We start from the raw sequence: 7,036 nt of genomic DNA, 5'->3' as shown, positions 1-7,036 counted from the left end.
CACACACACACACACACACACACACACACGCATACACACACACACACACACACACACACACACACACACACACACACGTTTCAACAGAAGCTGCATATTACATGTGGATGGGGCTGATGACTAGATCTTCAGGTAGATGGCTGTTATTGCACAATTCTATTTATCATACTGGATTTGTTCGAGAGACAGGGCATTGACTGCTTTGGGGAAAAAAGTTATTGGCGAAGCGACTGGTTTTCGTCCTTATACTTCTGTACCGTCGACCAGAAGGGAGCATCTTGAAAAAATCCCAAAAGCTGGATGTGAAAGGTCCATGAAAGGTCTGAGCAAGCCGTAAGACAGTGACCCATAGACATTTACCCCCACGGAGGTCTAAGCAAGTCGTTGGCCTGACTTCACCTGTTGGGTTTTCGTTTGCCTGGCCTATCCTTCTAATAAGTCCTCTACTTAATCCCTGCACACTCCTTATTAATCTCCCTTTGATCTTGGCCCACATGAACTTTGGGTGAGAGTACTGGCTTCTTTGCTGAGAAGTGTATGAAGATTGAAAGAAAGTTTCTTTGTTCTTTCAAGCAGTGCTCGTGTGTGTGTGTGTGTGTGTGTGTGTGTGTGTGTGTGTGTGTGTGTGTGTGTGTGTGTGTGTGTGTGTGTGTGTGTGTGTGTGTGTGTGTGGCTTTGGATCCAATATTTGTCGGCGTCTCCACGAGGACACTCTGAACGTATGAAGATCGAAGACATAATGTGACCAGACGTGATGATTTTTTTGTGTCTGTTTGTTCTGCCTCTGTCTCTCTGTCTGTCTGTTTCTAACACACATACATACGAACGCACACACACACACACACACACACACACACACACACACACACACACACACACACACACACACACACACACACACACACACACACACACACATAAACAAACAAACAAACAAAAGCACACATACACGCGCACGCGCAACACACTTTTAGTGAAAAGATGTGACAAGGATAACAAAAGATCATTACGTATTGAACAACCCAAAAAAGAAAATCTCAACGTGTGATTGACAATAACCCTTTACGTTTTGGACTCCATAATCATCACCTTTTTCCTTCCAGTTCACAACTGAGGGAACGTTCTATCAGTGTAAGCTGTTCACCTCTTTTGAGCCTAATCGGCTTTCCGGATTAATTAAACTCCTTACGCGATACACGGCCGACTGTATTGGCGAATCTAACGTGTGTAGTCTGTCCAAACAGCCAGTGGTAAACACAGACCACCACTCACTCGCTGGGTAATATCACTGAAGCTTTCGTGATGATTTTGCAGTTTGAACACAGACAATGACTGCATGGGACAGATGGCAATGGAGGTCTCTGGCGACGGTCTATTGTGCCACAGGCACGAAGAGAGTTAATTTAACCAAATAGTTACCGAACTTCAGGCAATGGTAACGTGAAGTTGACGACTGTTTATTCTTATATATTGGATTTCCTTGACCGTACCGAAGAAAAGCTTTAACATCTGTTTTTCGTCTTAACTCTCTCCATACGAACGGCGAAAGAGACGACGTTAACAGCGTTTCACCCCAATTACCACCATCAAAATATTGCAAGCGGAAGGCTCTTATACTGAAGAGGTGAATGTTGACAAAGAATACCACAATTCTGACGACGGAAGCTAAAGGTTGGGTCATTGAGACACCCACTGGACATCCGAGGGGTCTGTGTTGAGGAGAAGAGAGGACTGGCCGTACTGAGTGAGTTAAAGAAGCAGAAATGAAACGATTGCCAAGGTCGGTGTAATTCATTCAATCAGGCGGTCGATGATTCAGCGATGAGATTAGCTAATTGCGAAATCTCGATTCCTTTTTTGGGGGGAGATGCTGTGACATTTGTGCTGTAACTGGGTTATAATATACAGCCCTTGCTGTTTTTTTCGGTGCTGACATGTTGTTTTGGTGGTAAAAACAAAACCGCCCTTTTGTTTCAACATGAAACAAAATAAGATGAGTGCTTCCGGCTGAAACAAAGCGCTATGCCCAGAACCTCATAATCTGCAGTGGGAGTTTCGGCGGTTTTATTCTAATTGTCTTATTTTATTTTATTTTATCATACTCACTCCACGGCAAATACGCAGTAGACATTGCAGTGATTATCACAAGAATATCCTGGTAATTTTTTTTTTTTTTCGTATTTCAACTGACTCCCGAACAAAGGGAGAAAAGCAACAACAACAACAAAATCGAAAAATCGACACAGAAAATATTAACCTGTTCGAATGGCAAGAGGGGTTTCCTTTTTCTAACAACCATAGACATATACAGCGAGACGTCCGGGAAGCCAGGAAAGACAACCCGAGACGAGCCATAGTCAGCTCATGGAGGGTAAACGCCCAGTGGTCATTGACAATGGATCCGGTTTTCTCAAGGCTGGGTTTGCGGGCGGAAAAGCGCCCACGGTCATCTTCCCAGCTGTGGTGGGCAAGAAGAAACCTCGATGCCGGGTAAGTATGGTTTGGTTGTTGTTGTTGTTGTTGTTTTTTTCTGCTGTACCGTTTGATTCTCTCTCTCTCTCCCTCTCTCTCTCTCTCTCTCGATGTAGATTAGCAAGGACAGGTTGGAAGAGAAGAAGCTCGCATTTATGCACAGGAGTGGTAGAGGACCCATGTCACCGAAAGGTGACCCATCCATTGGTCTGTTATCCATGAACCTACTGCTCTTTATGTTCGGTGGTAGGATAGAAGATCATGAAAGATCGTTTTGGTTCGTCAAACTGTCACTCGCTGACTCGCTATCTGTCCTGGTAGGTTTGTCGGTCAATTGACGCTTTCGACTTGTGGTGTTTAGAAAGTCTTGACGACTAAAGCTTTCCGTTTCAAAATGTATAAAGATGGCAAAAGTTTGTCACAAAACATAAAGCTTTACCACCTCAATCAATCTTTGTTGTTTTAGTCTGCCTTTCTAAGTATACATCCGTAGATAAGATTTTAATTTTGTATGCAGATGCAGAAAGCAAGGTGATCGTCACTATCTTTTGATGGTAATATCCCTTCATCTGACACCATCTGTGCCTTTGATCGTCATTATCTTTTGATGGTAATATCCCTTCATCTGACACCATCTCTGCCTTTTGCTCTTCACTGAAAACTCGTCTTTATATATATATATATTAATTTGTAAGCGCTGTCTGTTTCCTGCTTCCCCAGCCCCGCCCCATGCTTGCCAAGTCACTTCGTATGTATGTCAAATAAGAGAGACGCACTGACACTGATACAGACACTGACACTAGTTAATTGAATAGGCCACAGCCCCTTTCAATGGGGGTTCACAGTCGACAGATACATTATTATTTACACGAGAGACCCCCAAAAAACAACAACAACAACAACAACAAAAACCCAAAAAAAACAAACAAACCCCAAACAAACAAAGAAACAAAAAAAAAAAAACCAAAACAAAAAAACATACATGAGTAATTAGCAAACGAAAATCGAATAAGAGAGAGTGAGAGAGAGAGGGGGGGGGGGTAGGTGTTGGCAGAGAGAGAGAGAGAGAGAGAGAGAGAGAGAGAGAGAGAGAGTGTGTGTGTACATGGACATGAATGGTTCACGTAATTTGTAAAATTATTTCATTTTAAGCGCCTTGAGCTCTTAGAGAGAAAGGGCTCTATACAAATGTACATGATTATTATGATTATGATGATGATGATGGTTATTATTATTACAACTACTGCTACTACCGCTATTGCTGCTGCTGCTTCTTCAACATCAACAACAACAACAACAACAACAACAACAACAACTACTACTACTTATTTTCATGTTATTTTATTTATCTATTTTTCACTATCATTCCGAAGTATGCTCTTTGGGAGCTGGCTTTGATCGTAGGAGCTTACAATATGGGCGCTGAGATGACGGAATGGGGTCACGCGCACTGTTAGCAGTGTATACTTTAGGCGAAATTTACATTCTGCCACATGACAGTTGTTGGCTCGGTACATTCCAGGTTAAAGGCTGAAAAAGCCTACAAGCCTTTTTTTTTTTTTTGATCTTTTGTTCCAGTTCAGTTTCAGTTTGTTTCTCAAGGAGACGTTACCGTGTTCGGTCAAATCCATATACGCTACACTACATCTGCTAGGCAACTATGCCTAACCAGCAGCATAACCCGACACGTTTAGTCAGGCCTCGAGTGCATGCATAATATATATATATATATATATATATATATATATATATATATATATATATATATATATATGTTTGTGTACCTGTCCGAGTATATTTTCTTCTACATGATTTTTTTTTTGCCAGAGGACAACACTTTTGTTGCCATGGGCTCTTTTTCAGTGCGCCAAATGGTTTATCGTCTGTCTCATCCGAACGACTTAACGCTCAGGTTGATTTTCCAGTGGCCAAACTTGGGAGAAAGGGCGAGAGAGCAGGAGAAAGGGCGAGAGAGCAGGAGAAAGGGCGAGAGAGCAGGAGAAAGAGCGAGAGAGCAGGAGAAAGGGCGAGAGAGCAGGAGAAAGAGCGAGAGAGCAGGAGAAAGGGCGAGAGAGCAGGAGAAAGAGCGTGTGAGCAGGAGAAAGGGCGAGAGAGCAGGAGAAAGAGCGAGTGAGCAGGAGAAAGAGCGAGTGAGCAGGAGAAAGAGCGAGTGAGCAGGAGAAAGAGCGAGTGAGCAGGAGAAAGAGCGAGAGAGCAGGAGAAAGGGCGAGAGAGCAGGAGAAAGAGCGTGTGAGCTGGAGAAAGGGCGAGAGAGCAGGAGAAAGGGCGAGAGAGCAGGAGAAAGGGCGAGAGAGCAGGAGAAAGAGCGAGTGAGCAGGAGAAAGGGCGAGAGAGCAGGAGAAAGGGCGAGAGAGCAGGAGAAAGGGCGAGAGAGCAGGAGAAAGAGCGAGTGAGCAGGAGAAAGGGCGAGAGAGCAGGAGAAAGAGCGAGCGGGAGAAAGGGCGCAGAAGAAAGGGTGAAAGAGCAAGAGAAAGGGCGAAGGAGAAAGGGCGAGAGAGCAGGAGAAAGGGTGAAAGAGCAGGAGAAAGGGCAAGGGGAAAGAGCGAGAGAGCAGGAGAAAGGGAGAGCGGGAGAAAGAGCGAGTAAGCAGGAGAAAGGGAGTGGGAGAAAGAGTGAGAGAGCAGGAGAAAGGGAGTGGGAGAAAGAGCGAGTGAGCAGGAGAAAGGGAAAGCTGGAGAAAGAGCGAGAGAGCATGAGAAAGAGAGTGGGAGAAGGAGTGAGAGAGCAGGAGAAAGGGAGTGGGAGAAAGAGCGAGAGAGCAGGAGAAAGGGAGTGGAAGAAAGAGCGAGAGAGCAGGAGAAAGGGAGTGGGAGAAAGAGCGAGAGAGCAGGAGAAAGGGAGTGGGAGAAAGAGCGAGAGAGCAGGAGAAAGGGAGTGGGAGAAAGAGCGAGAGAGCAGGAGAAAGGGAGCGGGAGAAAGAGCGAGAGAGCAGGAGAAAGGGAGTGGGAGAAAGAGCGAGAGAGCAGGAGAAAGAGAGTGGGAGAAAGAGCGAGAGAACAGGAGAAAGGGAGTGGGAGAAAGAGCGAGAGAGCAGGAGAAAAAGCGAGAGAGCGGGAATCGAAGCGAGACCATTATTCTATGAGGGTGTGGAGGGGTAGGAAGTGGTGGAGGGGGATGTGTGTGTGTGTGGGGAGGGGGGGGGAGGGGGCATGGGGGGGGGGAGGGGAGGACACTAACTGTTGGACATGGGGATGCATTGACGTTTCAGCGGCAGTCCCTGGCCGACCAGTACGCAGGGGAAGAGGCGGTGCAGCAGAGGAGCAACATGACGCTCCGCCACCCCGTGGAGCGGGGCGTGGTCAGCCAGTGGGGCGAGATGGAGATGGTGTGGGACCACGCCTACCACCGCCTGCCGGCCAGCCCCCACCAACACCCCGTGCTGATCACCGGAGACCGCCCTCAACCCCGCCCCCAACCGGCGGAGGACGGTGGAGACGTTCCTGGAGACCTTCCGGGCGCCCGGGGTGGTGGTGGCTGACACCCCCTCCCTGTGCCTCTACGCCGCGGACAGGGGGCACAACTCCTCCTCCTCCTCCCCTCATCCTTCCACCGGCCTGGTCCTGGAAGTCGGCTACAACGCCAGCAGCGCCGTGCCCATCGTGGGCGGGCGGGTGATACGGGAGGCGGTCAGCAGGCTGGACCTGGGCGGCAACGACCTCACCGTCTTCCTGCTGCGGCTGGTGGAGTCTCGAGGGTCCTTCTTCCCGCCCGCCAAGCGGCCGCTGTTCGCCGAGGTGAAGGAGAAGCTGTGCTACGTGGCCATGGACTTCGCCAAGGAGGAGGAGACCGTCAAGCTTTTCGCCGGCCGCCCGCAGACCTCGGGCATCAGGCAGTCCTACAACCTGGCTGGGGACACCGTCACCTTGGAGACGGAGCGGTTCCAGTGCCCGGAGTCCCTCTTCCAGCCCAACTGGCTGCGGGTGGATGCCAAGGGCGTGCACCAGCTGGTGCACAGCGCCATTGACAAGTGCCCGGCCGAGGTTCAGCCTCTGCTGTACGAGAACGTCATCGTGACTGGTGGCTCCATCTGCTTCCCTGGCTTCGTGGAGAGGCTGGACTCGGAGTTACGCCGCCTGTGCCCCCAGGGTTGGGCGGTGCAGGTCCACGCTCCACACTCCCCCAAGTACCTGGCGTGGAGGGGAGGCTCTGAGTTCTGTCTGTCTGAGGGTGTGGAGGACAGGTGGATCACCTTGAAAGAGTACCAGGAAATAGGGGAGAACGTTTTGGAGAAAAAGCGCGGTATTTTCAAAGTGGAGGAAGACGATGACAACGAAAAAGCCGACAGAGACGTTAAGGAGACCACCCCCTCCAGACAGGGCCACTATCCACGCAGTTTCCACACACCCTTCACCAGCTTCAGTAGAAACTCCTCACGGATGACCAGCAGCACCCCCAGCAGTTCTCTGTACAATAGGACCTCACAGTTCTCGTCCGCCGCTTCCACCCCTCTGTCAGGCCACACCACTCCGGCAGCCACCTTCCAGCCGGCTGGATCCGAATGTCACAGAGGCACAATGTACAACAGAGCCAACAGATCCACAAC

This window comes from Babylonia areolata, chromosome 20, assembly GCF_041734735.1.
Source record: "Babylonia areolata isolate BAREFJ2019XMU chromosome 20, ASM4173473v1, whole genome shotgun sequence".
In the NCBI taxonomy this organism is placed as follows: domain Eukaryota; kingdom Metazoa; phylum Mollusca; class Gastropoda; order Neogastropoda; family Buccinidae; genus Babylonia; species Babylonia areolata.
Note: the sequence above shows the minus strand (reverse complement) of the source record.